At 39.4% G+C, this 19,040-nt stretch overlaps 1 long non-coding RNA gene across 1 annotated transcript in view; it reads right to left on the bottom strand.

Moving 5' to 3' along the window:
* The window catches only part of LOC117796979, a 40,211-nt gene extending 29,544 nt beyond the window's left edge, over positions 1-10,667 (bottom strand). Inside the window, exon 1 of the long non-coding RNA XR_004621779.1 lies at positions 8,201-10,667. This is a non-coding gene — a long non-coding RNA (uncharacterized LOC117796979). The remainder of the gene's footprint in view (positions 1-8,200) is intronic.
* Positions 10,668-19,040: the final 8,373 nt, after the last annotated feature.

Raw genomic sequence — 19,040 nt, forward strand, 5'->3', positions numbered from 1 at the left:
ACTACAGAGACAAATAATGGACCTTTTCTCACAACTCCTTAGTGGCCTGTTGTAACCTTCAGTATCCAGATTTAATCAGTGATGTGGCCATTCCAAGGCGGCAAGAAGTTTGAATTGCCTGAAAGGACATACAGATCTGTCACACAACAGGGCAACAGGAGAAGTTTTGTTCATAGCTAAGGGCAGAAGATTGTGCATATCAAGAAGCCTAGCTTATCTGCACAGCACTGGATAATTAACAACCCTTACTGATGGGAAGGTGCACACCCAGGGGGATAATGATGGAAAACCCTTTTAAAAAGCCAATTTGACCTTGGCCAAAATTTGCAGTGTGCTCATCTCAGATGAATCAGAGTTCATTTTAATGGCCTTGGAAATCTGAAAATAAATTATTTTGAAGGGATGATATAAATTATGTATGAGTATCAATTGAATATTCAAGTATAATGAGTTTACAGAATACAAGAGAGTATTTCTTTTGAGATGCTGCAATACTGCTATTGTTAGGTTCAGAGCCCAGCTGATTGCTTATAGGGAGTCTTTGTGCAAATTTGAAAAAGGCACCCCCCCTCTGGGTGATGCTGCTCTGTGGGTACATGATTTGGCAAGCAGAGCCTGGGCTGGATCTTAGCTCCTTTTTGTCCCATTGGTTGGGTGCCTTTGTGAAATGCACACACGGCCCTTAAGGGGCAGCTCCAGTTGCTATTTGACATGTGTGCCAGCAGAAAGGATTTAAAGCCTTGAAGTCCTTGTGTTGGTTTTTAGAGACTACAATTGAAATATATAAAAGTGATGGTTCCTTCTCTTAACCCAACGCAGAATTTATCAGCAAGAGATAAAGAGTCAATTAAGCTCTAAAATGGCATGAAAGCCGATGAAGCCTCCATGATAGAGAACAGAGATCTGATCTTGGCAGGTATGTTCTCTGAACAAGGACAGCTAGTAGACCTCACTTCCCAAGCCCGAGGCAAATAACCTAACACCTGGGATTTAGATTTCTGGCACCAGAATTGTCTTACTTACCCATTGCTGCACTGACACTGGAGGGGGAAAGCTATGTTGTGTAGGTGTGGAGCTAAAACCCCTTACATCCACTTAAATGGATTGAACTTAGGGGTGGTGAGTACTAGCAATAAAAAGCATATATGCTTGAATGTCCGTTTTTCTTCGTGGAACAACTGCCTTGTGGTACCATTGCAATGACAGCGGAAGCATAGGTATCTGAAATTGAGTTTCCAGTTTGGACAAAATGGAGTAGACACACATCTCCCTATTCCTCTGGCTAAGTACACCCAAAGCCTGGATATTGACTATAAAGGTTCTAAAAGGTAGAGAGGAGGCAGGCCTGCTACAGATCTTAGGACCCAAGAAGCATGGTGACAAGTGTTTTCTTCCTGACTCATATAGCCCAAACTGGGTGCTGGAGAAGCCAACAGACACAGACCCCCCTCCTCCCCCACAAAAAAGCCCCAAGACAAGTCATCTCTCTCTAGCTACAGGATGAGGAAAGGGGCAGCCTAGCAGAACAGGTAACTTTCAGACAATAACTGCTCTACTCCAGCCAAATACCATGGAAAAAATGTGAGTAAAGAGCCTAGGTTTTTGCCCTTGTCCAACTATATCAAAGCCCTTTTCCGCCCTCCCCCGGGGTGGTGTTGAGAAGGCTGACTGGGGAGTCAGAACTTTTATCCATACCTGGTAATAATGAGATCACCCCAACCTCTGCCCCAGGTTGTTAGTAAAGACCATGAGGGAAGCCAGGAATTCCATCCCCACCCAGTGGTAATGAGGTACCCCTCCCTGCCAAGGTGGTATCAAAGAGCGCTGAGTGGGAGGTTATGACTTTTACCACATTCCAGTAGTAACTAGACTTCCCAGCCCCCTGCAGTGTCAGCAGGGGATCCTGAACTCCCACTTCCACCCTAAAACAATGAGATGCTCTTTTGCTTCCCATCTCAAGGTTCAATGGAAGCCAAGTGGGGAACCTGAACTTTCACACCACCTTTCCTCCAGTGCTGTGGTGTCATAGGACACCTGCTAAAACAGAAGATGATCCAGAATCTCATAACACTGTAGCAAAAATGTCCAAGATACAGGGTGCCTGGGTGACGCAGTTAATTGAGCAACGAACTCTTGGTTTTGGCTCAGGTGGTGATCTCAGGGTTGTGAGATCAAGTCCCAAGTTGGGCTCTGCCCTGAGCATGTAATCTGCTTGAGATTCTCTCTCCCTTTTCCTCTGTCCCTCCCACTCATGCTCTCTCTCTCTAAAATAAACAAATAAATCTTTAAAAAAACTGTCCAAGAGACAACTGAAAATCACTTGTATCAGCAACCAGAAAAATTCAAACTTAACTGAGAAGAGACAATCAATAGACATCATACCAAGATTATACAGATGTTGGAATTATCTGGCAAGGATTTAAAAGCACCTATCATAAAAAAATGCTTTGACAGGGGCACGTGGGTGGTATAATTTGTTAAGCGTCTGACTTTTGATTTCAGCTCAGATCATGATCTCAGGGTCATGGGATTGAGCCTTGTGTCGGGCTCCATGCTCAGTGCAGAGTCTGCTTAAGACTCTCTCCAGGGGCGCCTGGGTGGCTCAGTCAGTTAAGTGTCTGCACTTGGTTCAAATCATGATCCTGGAGTCCTGGATCGAGCCCCATGTCAGGCTCCCTGTTCAGTGGGGAGTCTCCTTCTCCCTCTGCTCCTCCGCTGGCTCGTGTCCCCCCCCCCCCAAATAAGTAAATAAATAAAAATCTTAAAAAAAAAAAAACTCTCTCTCTCTCCCTCTCTCTTGGCTTGTACACACTCTTTCTAAAAATAAATAATCTTTAAAAAAATGCTTTGACATGCAATTACAAACACAAATATAACATGCCATTTGCTGTATTTATGGGCATACTGAGTCTATTACCAGCTTTAGTCTGATATTCTCGGGAATTACAGCTTTGGTTGGGTATTCTGATTCTTTGGATAATGTTCTTTAATTTTTTCCCCCCAAACCATAGAAATAAACTCCTTATTATGTGACCCTGTTTACTATCCAGAATACTGCTGAATACTTTCAACCAGAAGCCTGGTGAACAGTTAAAAAATCCAAATAAATCTTTGTATATATGTTGTAAAACCTCTCTCTTTCCTTCTCCAGCCAGTCATAATGGCCAAACTAGAAATTCTCTGAACAAGAACATATCAATTTGTTATCCTCCTCTCCCCCAAGGATCAAAACTATCCTTTCGAATGTCTATTTCTTCTTTTTTTTCCTCTTCATTCTTCTTGTATCCAAATGAATTTTGCCATTTAGCATTCCCCTGATGTTTTCTTCTTCCCATCCTTGCCCTTATTTGATCACAGGAATTGCAAGAACAGGGTGTAATCCTCAGGGTATATTGAAAGTGTTCAATTGGTTTCTCATCTTGTTCACAAGAGATTAATCTGGGAAAGTCTTTAGTCCCTTCCAAAACAACGTGACCAGAATCTGCTAAGGTCTGTGGTAGTTTGAATTTGATGTTTTTGGGATCTTCTTTAGAATCTCTTCATTCTCTAAATTTGTGTCTAAAAATGCTAAGGCTTGGGCATGGCTAATTATGTTTGAATTAAAAATATGGTATAATCTAATGTCATATAAAGTTTGACAATAGAAGAAAATGTATTCTCTTAGCACTGTGCCTACTATATGCTTCTTAAAACATACGTGGGGGTAGAGACAAATTTCAGTCAGCTAATTTAAATAAACAAAATCTGGTTAGCCCCACCCCTACCAATACAGCAGGCTGGATCCTGTTTAACCTCATGATATCAACAAATCAGTCAGTTCTTTTTTTTTTTTTTTTGAGAGTGACATGATTTGACTAACTTTTTTTTTTTTTTTAAGATTTTATTTATTTATTCGACAGAGATAGAGACAGCCAGAGAGAGAGGGAACACAAGCAGGGGGAGTGGGTGAGGAAGAAGCAGGCTCATAGCAGAGGAGCCTGATGTGGGGCTCGATCCCACAACGCCGGGATCACGCCCTGAGCCGAAGGCAGACGCTTAACCGCTGTGCCACCCAGGCGCCCCAACATTTTTAATTTTTTTTTAGGAATCTCTATACCCAGTGTGGGTCTCAAACTCATGACCCTGAGGTCAAGAGTCACATGCTTTTCCAACTGAGCCAGCAGGTACCCCTGTCAGTTATTTCTTGATACAAACGATTTCACTTTTCAACATGAGGTGGTAAGCATGGATTACGTGGTGGTTACTGTTTGTTTTTATTATCCAAGTTAGAATGATATAACAGCTTGGGAAAACCATCCATTGTTGGGTTAGGAAAGAAAATTTTCAATGGGATTCAGATGAAAAGCAAAAGAGGGAAGAGAAGGAAGAAAGAGAGAGATAAGGGGTAAAATTAGAGGTTAAAGATGAAATACATGGTTTTTCATGTATTTCAAGGAGAATGTGGAAAGAAAACAGCTATAAAGAATAATAGAGAAGCTAACCTAAAAAGTTCTTCAGCAACAAAAATATGCTTCCCTGTTTATTCTGATTAAAAAGCAGCAATGAATCCTCCTTAACATGCATCTGAAATAGCTAAACATTCCAAATGCAAAACACATCAACAAATTTGCATGTAGTGCAGAGAAGAAAACATTTAAGAGCCTATCTGCAACATAATTTGTCTAAGCTCCATTTCCTCTGCAATTGTGTTATAAGCTAGGTTCTACAGCCATCTCTATCCATTTCTAAAACGGAGTGATTCAGGGTGAAAGCTTATTAAGATTTTATTTATTTTTTAGTACTTTATTTATTTATTTATTTATTTATTTTTTAGTACTTTCTACACCTAATGTGGGACTGGGACTCATGACCCTGAGATCAAGAGTTGCATGCTCTACTAACTGAGGCAGCCAGGTACGCTCCATTATCTTTCAGATCTGCATTTTCTTGGATGATTTACAGTGGAGATTTAATTATTTTCCTGTATACTCTGAGTATGAACAGTTAAGGAGAAATTAAATCTTCTATGGATTACCCCCACTTTTTCCTACATATGATTGTAGCAAATGATGATTCAGACAATTTTTTCCTGCGTTCATGTGCTATTAGATGGTATGTATTAATGGTACACAATATCTGGCTCAAGTGGCATTAGAAACGCAAAGCATAAGGACTATTTTTTCTGTTTAGCTTTGATTTTCTTCTCATTTTATGTTTTCCTTTAAATCTTTGAATGTATTTACAGTAACTGTTTTACATTCTTTGTAGCTAATTCCATCATTTCTGTTATTTTTGATCTAGGTTATAGAATAGAATGGTTTTTTTTTTTTTTTTTTTGGTATGTCTAGTAATTTTGAGATTTTGTTGTTCTCTTTAAAAAAAAGTGTTTAAATTAGGGATACCTGGGTGGCTCAGTCACTTAAGTGTCTGCCTTTGCCTCAGGTCATGATCCTGGGGTCCTGGGATCAAGTCCCAAGTTGGGCTCCTTGCTTATCAGGGAGCCTGCTTCTCCCTCTGCCTGCTGTTCCCCTGCTTGTGCGCACTCCCTCTATCCCTCTCTGACAAATAAATAAAATCTTAAAAAAAAAAAGCATTCAAATTAGTTTTCGTAGGCAGTTCATTTATCTGCAGATCGCCTTGATTCTATTGAAACTTGATTTATTTTATTTTTTTAAAAGACTTTATTTATTTATTTGACAGAGATAGAGACAGCCAGCGAGAGAGGGAACACAAGCAGGGGGAGTGAGAGAGGAAGAAGCAGGCTCATAGTGGAGGAGCCTGATGTGGGGCTCGAACCCATAACACCGGGATCACGCCCTGAGCCGAAGGCAGACGCTAAACCGCTGTGCCACCCAGGCGCCCTGAAACTTGATTTAAAGCTTTGCTATCATGGTTGTAGTGTTAACTTTATTCTAGGGCCAAATAGCCCTACTACTAAGGTGTGATCCTTCTCAGATCTTTTTTTTTTTTTTTAAAGATTTTATTTATTTGACAGAGACAGCCAGTGAGAGAGGGAACACAAGCAGGGGAGTGGGAGAGGAAGAAGCAGGCTCCTAGCGGAGGGGTCTGATGTGGGGCTGGATCCCAGAACGCCGGGATCATGCCCTGAGCTGAAGGCAGACGCTTAACGACTGCGCCACCCAGGCGCCCCCCTTCTCAGATCTCTTTTAATGACCCCAAATGTTCAAAGAAGTCTCTGTGACCCAGATGGATGGAATTCAAATGTCCTCAAGTCCTGTGTGAAAAGTTTTTGGTCTTTTTTTTTAAAGATTTTATTTATTTGACAGAGAGTGGCAGAGGAAACATAAAGAGAGGGAGAAGCAGGCTCCCTGTGGAGCAGGGAGCCCGATGTGGGGCTGTATCCCAGGACCCTGGGATCATGACCTGAGCTAAAGGCAGATGCTTAACGACTGAGCCACCCAGGTGCCCCTCACCTTTTTTTTTTTTTTTTTTTTGGCCTGGCTTTGTGGAATTTCCCCTATACATACATGGGGAAAATCTCAGCCAATGGACTCGGAGGACCCTTGTAAAAATTTCTGGGGCTCTTTCCATATGCAGCTTGTTCCCTTGTAGTATTCTGCCCTGCAAATTCCAGCCACCCCAGCCTCACCATACTAGAATTTGTTTCCTCATCCCATAGAAATTAGCATGCTCCATTTGAGTTTCTTCTTCATTTACTACAGTTTAAAAATTGCTCCCAGTAGGGTTCCTGGATTTAGCAAAAATCCAATATTGCATTTTTATATACAGTTATACAAAAAATTATTCATTATGTATCTGAAATTCAAATTTAACTAGATTATCTTGTATTTTCCCTGGCAATCCTATTGCTAGGCAGAAAGCCAGGAAAATTGTGGGGCTCACTTAAATTGTTTCTCTAATCTCAGAAATCACAATCGTGAACATATACTGTGGTCCCAATGTCTGAAAACAGTTGTTTCATAAATGTTGTCCAATTTTCTAGTTTACAATGGGAGGATAATTCTATACCAGTTACTCCTTCTTGGCTAGACATAGAATTCCACAGTGAACCTTTAAAGGAAACAACCAAACAAATAGGGTAGCTGCCCTATCTGGAATTGTTCAGGGGAGTCATTAAGAAACAGTAAATAAATGTGTCACTTCTGCTCATCATGGAGTATGCTATATAGAGTTAGTTATTCATGTGAAAAAGAGCTCTATTACAGTTCAAGGCGTCTTATCTGAAATCATTTTATTTGAAATCTTCTTACTTAAAATCACTATTTCTCTTCTACTTTATGGGCTTTAAATTTATGTCAGTTTCAGCTGGTCTGTACAATGTTAGCCTATTTCTTTGGGAAGTCAGAAGAATCCTGCAAGGTGAATTCTGGGCCCTTTACACATTGTCTACTGTTAGAGCATTTCGCATATATCCTCAAAAGTAATGAGATGTTACGCAGGCATCTCCACACAGGAGAGTTCATTTTATTTACATAGATTATTACAATAACTCATTTCTTGGGAAGTCCAAAGAGATAGTGTTCATAAAACAATAGTTACACGGCATGGTAAAAAGTACCTGTGCCTTGTGAAGATGAGAGGGCAACTAATATTTATTGAGTATGTACTCCAGGCCAAGTGTTTTATATTCAATGGTGTGCTCGAGCCAGTCTGTGCCAGCTCGTACGCGCTTGTGAGAGGCAATTGTTAAGTTTTTAGGAATCTTGCCAGCCATTTTTTAAACCAGTGGAAGCTTGAAATTGACAACAGGAGGAATATTTATACCACAAAAATGATCAAACGCCACCACTTATGGTTCCTCCATCAATTCCAAGAGCTGATTGTTAAGCATTTACCAGCCATCACTGTCATCACATTTCTTATATTACTGTATCCTTCCAGCAGCTCTGTAAGATATTTATTAGAATGCACAGTTTAGGGGCGCCTGGGTGGCACAGCGGTTAAGCATCTGCCTTCGGCTCAGGGCGTGATCCCGGCATTGTGGGATCGAGCCCCACATCAGGCTCCTCTGCTATGAGCCTGGTTCTTCCTCTCGCACTCCCCCTGCTTGTGTTCCCTCTCTCGCTGGCTGTCTCTATCCCTGTCAAATAAATAAATAAAATCTTTAAAAAAAAAAAAAAAAGAATGCACAGTTTAAAGGTGGAAAAAAGACACCAATTACATAAGCAACATGTCCAAATTTTCCTAGAGAATAAGAAACAAAACCAATTCTGTGTAACTCTATTTCCTTTCTGCTTACCTCTCCACACCTTTGGGCCAGGAAGACTTAAACTGAGTTGTTGCCTTAATGTTGACTGTATGTTCTTGGACCAATACCTGACCACGATGGATCAGCATTTGTTTATCTGTAAAGTTGGAAGCAATGAACTACTCAATATCCAAGGTCTCTTTTGGATGTAATAGTCTCTATTGTTTACTAATTCTTCCTCTGCCCAACTGTGGCAAAAATGCTAAGAATAAACACCTACCAAATGGTTGTTAGAAAAAGCGATTTGTACTAGGAGGGGCTTCATGGGACTCAAAGCTATGATACTACCAGATTTTTTTTTCCCCCTCAAACGTCCACCATCAAGGAGATATAACGGAGAAAATGTATATAGCAGGTTGATTTATTAAAAATTTGACAGGGCAAAGTAACTTCTTGTAAATTAGCTGTCTTGTTCTATCAGTCTTTGACTAAAAGTTATCCACCAGTACCCTCTGGTCCCAGAAGAATAAACAAGTCTTTGTGTCACTGATGGGCTTATCACTGAGGTCAACTATGTAGATCTTTGTTTTCAAAGGATACATTAAGGGAGAAAATTAAGGAAGAGGACTTCAAAAGTAGAGGAGAATAATTCCATTTTAGAAGATGGATATATTCCTAAACACTGCCAGAAGAATTGCAGGATAATTTATAAGGTTCAGAAGACTCAGTTTATGGGTTGCAAATGGGGAAGATTGCAGGGATGTCTATATGGAACAGGCACTAAGTGCCTTGTCTGTAGGGCTCCAACAGCCCTTATTAATAATGGGGCACTACTAGAGTCGAGGCTTTAGAACAACCACTAGCCTTTGAATGGACCAAGAAGTGATTTCTGATGCAAACACAGACTGAGAATCAGGACTTCTTCCTTATTTAGCTTAGGATCGAGAAGTAGGTTCTGAAGACTGACTGTTACTTGATTTTAGTGATTGGGCCTTAAACCAAGTTTAATCTGGTTGTCATGGAGGAATGTATACCTGTTATATACAAATAGATATAATTCATAATATCCAATATTATCAGCAAAGACAGTCCATAATTATACTTGTGTAGCAGAGTGGTTAAAAATGATGCTCTTAAAGTGCTGGCATCATGGTTCTTCTTACGGAGTATTTCAGTTCAGGTCTTCCAAGAAGCAGATGGAATTGTATGTGCAACAGACTTACTGGGGAGAAAGATGGGAAGGATAAAGCAGAGAAGGGAGGAGTAGGTGAGGAGGACCTTCAGGTTATGATGAAGATCTGACGATGACAAGAGGAGACTAGAGGAAGAATTTCCAGGATAAACAGTAGAGTTCTGAGAAAGTCTTGGCCAGGTCCCTGAGTAAAGCTCCAGGGACTCAGATGGAGAAATCCCACATCAGGCAAGAATGACCACTCCAGTGTGCTAACCCTGTGGAGTCATTGGCTGGGGGAAGCTTGGGGAAGCACAGCCTCAATGTGAATGCCACAGTGGAGACAAAGGTTTGGCAGTTGGAAGCTACCTGTGGTCTGTGCTCCTGCAGCACATTCTCTTGCAGGGAGTTCAGAGGGGTGCCTGCCATGTTTTGGAAAATCATGTCTGTAAAAAACATACCAGGAGGTACTGCTGTGGGATAGAAAGTAAGACCTGAGGCATGAGGTCCTTGGGGAAAAGACAGTAAAAGAGTGCTAAAATTTTCACCTTGATAGGATTAGAAATTTGGGGGCATGAGTCAAGAATAAAGGAGACACAGTTTGAACACAGGCAGAAAAATGGCTAAGGGCCCTTTTACCAACAAGGGTATCTAATATCCAGAATTAATTTTATTAAGTTCTAAATCCCCCACCACTCCAAACCTTAAATAGATTGAATTCTATCTATGAGTCATCAAGATACAAAACAGAGACTTCCTACACGGAAAAGAAAGATAATCCATAACTGAATTAATTCCGTAGAAACAGGAATATAGAGCCAAGGTGGTCACTAAAGAGCATAATCTCCCAGGAATTCACAGAAACCTTGCAAGGTCATTAGAAATTCCATAGACTGGGCAATGAGAACTCGGGATCAATCTTGTCTAGCTCTGTTAGGGTCCATTAAGACTGACTGCCACTGCAAGGCCTTCATGCTTAGCCACTGCCAAACCACAGACCTGTATGGAGAGGTGAAACAGTGATAAGAACATAGAGGCCAGGAAATCACATTGCTCTCCAGGGGTTACCTCCCTTTCTGGTCCCTCTGTCTTCGAGGCAATTTCTAGTGTAATCTGGCTGATTTCTCTTTTCTCCTTCTGCACCTCTTCTATAGCAACATGGTTTCCAGGGTCTATCACACAGAACGCCACTCTTCAGATTGGGCAAGGAAGAAACGATGTAATCTGTAAAGTACTAGACATTAGTTTTCCCTGTTTTGTAAACAAGTTTTTTGTCATAAAGCCAGACGATCAGGGGCACCAGGGTGGCTCTGTCAGTTAAACGTCTGCCTTCAGCTCAGATCATGATCCCAGGGTCCTGGGATTGAGCCCCAGGCTCCCTATTCAGTGGGGAGTCTGCCCCTCCCCCCACTGGTGTTCTTGCAGGCTCTCTCTCTCTCTCAAATAAATAAATAAAATCTTCAAAAAAATAAAAAACCCAAGCTGATCTAATAGCATTACTCCCATAACCAACCACCTGCCTCTGGCCTGGAAGGCTTTCTTTCTTCATTTATCACAATTTCAACTGCTGCCTTGAAGCTTTCCTCAATTAATAATTACAACAACAATTTCTGTGTGAATGTCTATCTGTCTACTATCAGATTACTTTAAATGTATTACCTAATTAGATCTTTGTGAAGACCCATAAAGTAGGCTGGACAAGTCCCCACTTATAGATGAGGACACGGAGGTTTAGAAAGTGTTGCATAAAGTCACACAACTAAGAAGATAATCTAAATCTAGATAATTCTTGCTGCAAAGTTCCCTCTCTATCCACTGTATTACTTTCCCAAAGTTCCTGCCATGTATGTAGCTAACTTCCATGATTCAGTGACTCTAGGAGTTACAATGTTTTAAGCAATGGCAGTATCTTTTTAGGGATTCCCAGAAGTAGAAGTAGACCCCAAGATGACAATTTCAGTGCAAGTAGTTTATTTGCTTCCGTCTGGTTGGACAGCGAAGTTGGCTCAGATAGCAAGAGAAAGCCCGCAAGGAAAGCAATACAAGTGCTGGCAGGTGGTAGCTGGGCCTGGCTGTGTGAGGTGGTAAGAGTATAAGTGAGGCACGAACAGCACCTCATTGGAGGCATCAATGAAATATTTTATACACAGTCATCATACTCATATTTTCCTAGCAAAAAATAATCATCATTAGAATTAAATATGGTATTACAATTTTAAGAGCCCTTTCACATACATCATCTCACAGGATTATCAAATGGTCCTTTGATGTAAGCAGCATTGTGCAGATGGAAAAGCATGATGTACATTTTCTCTTCTCCATGAGGAGATCTCATAACTTTAAAAGTACGTCTTTTCTCATACCAAGTTGTAGTCTAAGTTCCAGTTTTCCTTATTTTGGGAATTTGTAGAACATTTTTTGGTGGGACAGGCATGGGAAGTAGGAAAATTTAACAAGTGGGAGTAATGAAGAACGGTTTTGGACCCCAATCTAAAAAACCTTTTTCTCAGAACTATAGGACCTAAAACAGCATATTAGAACTTAATTAAAAAATAAACAAAGCCAATATTAGTTATAATCAGAAAAGACAAGTCATGTATAGATGAAACTTAAGTCAATTAAATTTGTTCATTTATACACATTTTAGGTCATATTATGCAAGAAGGAACATTTTTTTCAGTAAGTGATTTAAACCAAATGCTCCTCCTCACCCCTTCTCCAAGTCTGGCAAGATGAGCTTATTTCAATGAAGCCACCACTGGGAGTGCTGGGAGAACCCTAGGACAGTCGGAGGCAGATTTTATATTTACTAGCTTGTGTTTCAAGGTGGCTAAATGAACAGTAACTCTTCCTGGACAACACTTTTAATGGGATTCTCCTGGGTTGAGTTTGTAAGGATTTTTCCACTGATGCTTGGATAAAGCGAAGGAGTGACTCGGCTCTTAACACATTATAATGAGAAAATAAAAAACAGATTATGACAAGAACTTGGTCAAGATATAGCTTCCTGCAGGCCATGTTTTTGTTTTATCAAAAAGGCAAATCTTGTATTACGTTAGGAAATTAAAGGATTTACACTTTTAAATCCTTGATAAAAAGGATGAAATCTTATTGTTTATTAACATGCTAGTAGTTAAGTTTTAAAAGTTAAACATCAAACCTCCAAGAAATTAAATTTAAATAATTCTTTTATCAGTGGAGAGGCACTGTGATTGAAAAAATGTATTCAGGATTTTAAAATTTAATTTTAGTAAAAATGAGCACTCCGATTTAACACTGCAGACCAAATCTTTTCTGAAACCATGAGATTTTCATTTCAGCTGTCCCAGTGTTATTTGTTTGTCCTGCCTCCTGCCTTTCCAGTTTAACTCTCAAAACTAAGAACACAAAGGCAGTATGTTTAGGGACAATAGGACACATTTGGAGCCAAAGCGTCAAGGGAGCAAAGCAGGGTTGGACAAGACAAAAGGTGCATTTGCTCTCATTTGCTATGGTTCATCCAGCTGTTGTTTCCTTCCTAGCCTGACCAACATTTTAAGCCATGTCAGATAGAACTTTTGGTTGCTTTAGATTCTACCAGTCCTATAAATATGGCCAATGTAAGAAATGGGCCAGCATTTATCACAGAGTTGCACGGACTCAAGTTCTCTGCAAATTTGCTAGTAAACTGGCACATTATAAAGAATAAATATTCCCTAAAAACGATCTAACAGTAATTCATGGATTGACATTCATTTCTATACGCAGATCCAACCTTAGAACACAAACAACCCCTTACATTTTTATATTTCTTTAGAGCACTGAAAGTATTCCCATTTAGTATTATCATTTGATCATTATAGTAAACCTCTAATGTCAACAGAATGCATATTTTCAATATTACCGTTTAACTGAAAATGAAAACTCTGCCTCCCAGACATTAATTAGTAGGTTTAAGATTTTAAGAGCTAACCCACCCTCCAACCCCTCTTGCACTGTTAATTTAAAGATACAAAAGGAAAATATACAGTCACAGCTCTGAATTATGAGGAAAAGTCCTACCCCTTTGGAACATTTTCATCTCTTAATATTAATTTAAGTTTCAGGAAGCTTTCAGTGACAGGTAAGGATAAAGATTATATAGAGAGGGAAAGGCACATTCTCTGCCCTTCAGTTTCTTGCCCTAATAGATAAAGGTAAAAGATAGTGTCCTGGAGGGCAGATCTACAATGTGAAAGCATGTGTCTCTGGGGGTCTTCTTTCTTTACAATGCTCTGTAGGACACTGTTTAGAGAACTATCTAGAACTGGTAGAAATAAAAGAGTGTGTACACAGTTCAGTGTCTCTTGTGTCTCATTCCATCTTCTTGGAATGGGGCTTCAAGTAGGTATTTTCTGTGAAACAATGGGAAGGCCCTGAAAGACTGCTGCTGCAGCCACTAGCTACTGTTAGGCCTTCTTACGAAGTGCTCTTTTATATTATTTTAATCAATGTTTTTTGCTTATTTCTCTTCAGTTCAGGAGCACAAAAATGCAGAAACCAAACGCAATGAAAACAAAGGCTTAATAAGTACTGAAAAGTCAAGACTAACTCCTGATCATACTCCCACCATTATGGCCGATTTCTAGCATTTAAAAAACATTTCCACGCTATTTACTCATATTTAAATTATTAACCCAGTCTTTTAATTTTTAAATTTTTTTGATAGTGATCCAGGTATCTCATGAATTGTCAAATACTCCTTAACTGACAGAAGTTTGGGCTGTATTTGTGTCTACCCTGCCTTTCTCCTGACTGTGGATATTTGTTTGGAAGGATTTATTAGTCTTAAAGCATACTGCTTTGTTTCCTCCTATCCTGCTTCTTTCTGAAATGGATTAGCCTGTTCCTTCATTTTCCACGTCACTCTAAATTCTACTCCATATTCCTTCGTGTTTGCAATTGCATACCTTTTGTCTTCATGTCTTTAAAGAGGAGTACTTTCAAATTCACCATCTTGGTCAATGACGGTTATTAGTGCTAAGCTCAAGGCTGAGTGTGCATACTTCCACTTCATATTTTCCTCTGAAGTTTCTCAGATTGGTGCTAAATCGTTTAGAAGTCACTGTTTCAACATTGGCAACACTGGAAATGGAATGCCGTTCTGTTTCTTGAAAATTCATGACTTTTTAAAAACAAGAGTCATAGAAGAGAACAGCAATAACATTTGCCAGAGAAGCAAGCTCCTAGCAGCCTGCCCTAGAAATCCAGATCTTCTAGATGGAACTCAATCCCCTGGGCAGGCAGCAACTAATGCTTACCTCAAGGTAGGGTAGCCTCGGTCTTGGCTGTCAGACTGTAGCTCATAGCATGGTCTTTCAGAGCTTCAAAAGCGGAGCCATGTTGCTCTTAATTTAGACATACTTAAAGTAGTTCAGTTATGTCTGGTTTCCTAGATAATCTGAATAGAAACAGAGAAATATCAAGTTAGAGCAGAGGAAATAAGCTCACAGAAGCAACTGGTGGCAGTTAACACTCTGAAAGGCCAACAGAGGAAACTTTAAAGCAAACCCTGGAACCTGAAAAGCAATGCAGCCTGGGCCCACTAATTAAGAGTAGATGACCAAATTTATAATCACTGTAGCCCTTGAACTGAGAAAACTGGGAGAGAAAGATGACGATATTTGAAAAATGGCAAAAAACAATAACCTACACACCCAGTAAGCCCAATGAAGAGACCCACAGATAGACGTATCAGAGTAAAAAAGCTAAAAATCAAAGACAAGGAAAATATCTTGGAAGAAGCTGGAGAAAAAGTATCACTTACAATGAAGCCCAGGAAGATGAATGGCTGACTTCTCAGCAGGAGCAATGAAAGCCAGAGGGCAGTGGGAAAACATTCAAAGTGCTCAAAAAGAATACTGTCAACAAAGACTTTGATACCCAGCAAGGGTATCTTTAAAAAATGAATTTGGGGTCGCCTGGGTGGCACAGCGGTTAAGCGTCTGCCTTCGGCTCAGGGCGTGATCCCAGCGTTATGGGATCAAGCCCCACATCAGGCTCCTCTGCTATGAGCCTGCTTCTTCCTCTCCCATTCCCCCTGCTTGTGTTCCCTATATCGCTGGCTGTCTCTCTCTCTGTCGAATAAATAAATAAAATCTTTAAAAAAATAAAAAAATAAATAATGAATTTGAAAGACTTTCCTAGGTAAACAGAAATTGAAAGAATTTGTTGCCAGGCCAACTCAACAAGAGATATTTTAGGAAGTTCTTCAGATGGAAAGCAAATGATGTCAGACAGTACCACAAGACCAGAGAACCCCATTAAACTATAAATGCGTATTTTTTCTCTTTTCTTAAATGAGTTATAAAGCAATTTCATAAAATATGTACATACAGTTGACCCATATACAACATGGGGGTTGGGGTACCATTCTGCTACAAACATCCATGTATAACTTTTGACTCCCCCAAAACTTTACAGAGCCTTACCAAATAACATAAACAGTTAACATGTTTTATATGTATTATATACTACATATTTACAATAAAGCAAGCTAGAAATGAAAATGTTATTAAGAAAATCATAAAGTCATCGGCACCTGGGTGGCTCAGCTGGTTAAATGTCTTCAGGTCAGGTAATAATCCCAGGGTCCTGGGATCGAGCCCCACATTGGGTTCCCTTCTCCCTCTGCTGCTCCCCCTGCTTGTGCTCTCTTGCTCTAATACAACTTTAAGAAATTGTTAAGTAAAATTAATGGTACTGTTCTGTACGCATTGCAAATATCTGCATATAAACGGACTTCTATAGTTCATACTTGTGTTATTCAAGTGTCAACTGTAACCTATTACTGGGCCTACAATATTTAGAAGTGTAACACAAAGCTGTAACAAGCTGAGGAAATGAGCACAGATGGTAAAGTAATAATTGTTAACAATGCATTATTAGGTTTGTAACAATAACAGATGTAATACATGGGGATTGCCTAGAAAATACTTATTAGACTTGGTACTCAATAACGTTTTAGGTATTATATAATTTGTTACTTTCCCTACCAAACCACCCTCTCCTAACCTCCCAAAAAACCCACAAAAAACTCATCGTCCAGGGGTGCTTGGGTGGCTCAGACATTAAGCATCTGCCTTCAGCTCAGGGTGTGATCCCGTGGTCCTGGGATTGAGCCCCACATTGGGCTCCCTGCTCTGCTGGGAAACCTGCTTCTGTTCCCTCTCTCGCTGTCAAATAAAATCTTTTAAAAAATCATTCCCCCTTCTGATTACCCCCCTTTTCTTTATCCCTTTCTTCCCCTACCGATCATCCTAGTTCTTATGTTCCATAATCAGAAGGGGGAATGAAACATGAGAGACTATGGACTATGAGAAACAAACTGAAGACTTCAGAGGGGAGGGGGTGGGGGAATGGGATAGACTGGTGATGGGTAGTAAGGAGGGCACGTATTGCATGGTGCACTGGGTGTTATACGCAACTAATGAAGCATCAAACTTTACATCGGAATCTGGGGATGTACTGTATGGTGATTAACATAAAAAAAATTAAAAAAAATTAAAAAAAAATCTTTTAAAAAATCAAAAAAACAAAAACAAAAAAACCCCCCATATCATCCAAATAAAGGAATCCTTTTCTGGCTTTTATTTGCTGTTCCACCAGCCGGGCTATAAACTTATTTGGAGTTCTTTCTCCATGGTCCGTCCTGGGATCCAGATTTCAGAAGCCCAGACTTTAAAAAGAAGAGCTAATTTCTGAGAGTGAAAATATACAGGGATATATAAGCTACTTTCTTGGGTCTCTTTCCTACCTGCTCAACCTGTTTTCTCATGGTAGACTTAGAAGGCCTGGAACCCAAACTTCCATACTTCAAAGAGCTGGGGGAGGAGGGGAGCAAAATCTCTGAACTTTGGTGACTTGGATGACCTCTGGACATTGCCAGCTTTAAACATTAATATATCTACACAATTTGAAATTATTTCAATACATGTTTCATCTGAGTAAGATTTATATTGTAAAATGCTAACTAGAAGTCTTGATTTATAGTCCATGAATCCACCATACTTTGAATAATTTGGAACAGAGCAGTACATTTTAAATTTTAAAATTCGGACACTCCTTGGGGAACATGGGTGGCTTAGGCAGTTAAGCGCCTGCCTTCGGTTCAGGTCATGAACCCAGGGTCCTGGGACCGAGCCTCATATGGGACTCTGCTCAGCGGGGAGCCACCTTCTCCCTCCCCCCTCTGCCTGCATCTCTGCCTACTGGTGCTGTGTCAAATAAAATCTTAGAACTAAATTCAGCTACTCCTGTATCCACAGACCTACCCACTATCCTTCTTACTGCCTCAATGCACTACATTACCTTAAGCAGTAATTTTGGGGGGATTAAAAAAAACCCCTCAACCTTGAAATTATCCTAGGACAATAGCTGAAATGTGCACTATATCAGCAGATACAAAATATCACAAATTGTTAAAAAACAGCATTTTCCAACATGTAATTTTAATGTATTTCTCTAATAAGAATTTCATTTAAATCATACTATTAAAGCATTTTTTAAAGTGTTAAAACGGTATTATGGCTATTTAGTACATGGCCTACTAAAGAGGAGTAAAATAATTTCAAGTCCATGGGGTTTCTAATTAAAGAATCAGTTTAACAGCTTTTAGCTCACTAACATTTATAAAGACTCTGCTTTACTTCCTGTTTTTTGTTTTTTTTTTTTTAAACTAATGTCTAGTGGGTCATTCCCAGGCTTGAGGTATTTGCTTCCTTCCTTGGTATTACTCATTCAACTACTCAGTCAGATGCATAATCTATTTGAGAGATGTAGGAGACAAATGCCTTCTCTCCACATCCTATCAAATCACAATTCTAAGTATTCTATGTGTAGCTCCTTTTTTGGTTACTGGACACTTAGCATGTACATCATCATTAGAATGTAACATGCTACCACAATAACTATAATGCCTGTTTAAAATTAAGGCAAAAATTAAAAGCCCACCCACCACATTTAGTAATAACTGCTTTGATACTTTTTTCAATGTAATTGCTTATTCTCAGCATTATAATTTGTAGTAAATGTGTTGCTTAAACACTTGGCTGTTTATTCATGTGACTATCCAATTTTCAATAGTTTTAAGACAACCTTAGTGAAAATGGATTAGTGTTAAATACATAAATCATTGTTTTGATAAATGTGAAAGGCACAACTTACCAACTTAGTATTCAATGAATAATTAGCTGGTAAGGAGAAATCTAAGAGCCATTTAAAAAATAAAATCATGATTAATGCTGGAGAGCAAATACATTTATGTTGTATTATAATTCAAAAGGATCATTGGTGTATTTGTCCAGATAAATTTGATGAAGAGAAGTTAAGTACAACGAATGGCAATTATATTATAGATTTTGGCAGTTACTTTTGGGTTTGTTTCCTTAGCTGTAAAATGAAGGATCAAGCTATTTCATATCTAAAGTTTTTAAGATTTAGGAGTTTGTCTGGCTTCCCATACCTGTTCATGAAAAATTAAATTTTTGTCGTATAGAATGTCTAAATGCACCAAGAACATTCTATTTAAAGGACAATTGAGGTCAGTTTGCAATTTTAAAAATTTATTTTCATTTTTCAAGCTTTCTTAATGTGAGCAATACCTATGTATTTATAGAAATCACCAAGAAAAACTGCAATATGTTCTTAGGTAGGACACAGAAGTGGTAAATTTGAGTAAGGCAGAAAATCTGGAAAAGTGTG

This window comes from Ailuropoda melanoleuca, chromosome 17 (assembly GCF_002007445.2).
Source record: "Ailuropoda melanoleuca isolate Jingjing chromosome 17, ASM200744v2, whole genome shotgun sequence".
NCBI lineage: Eukaryota > Metazoa > Chordata > Mammalia > Carnivora > Ursidae > Ailuropoda > Ailuropoda melanoleuca.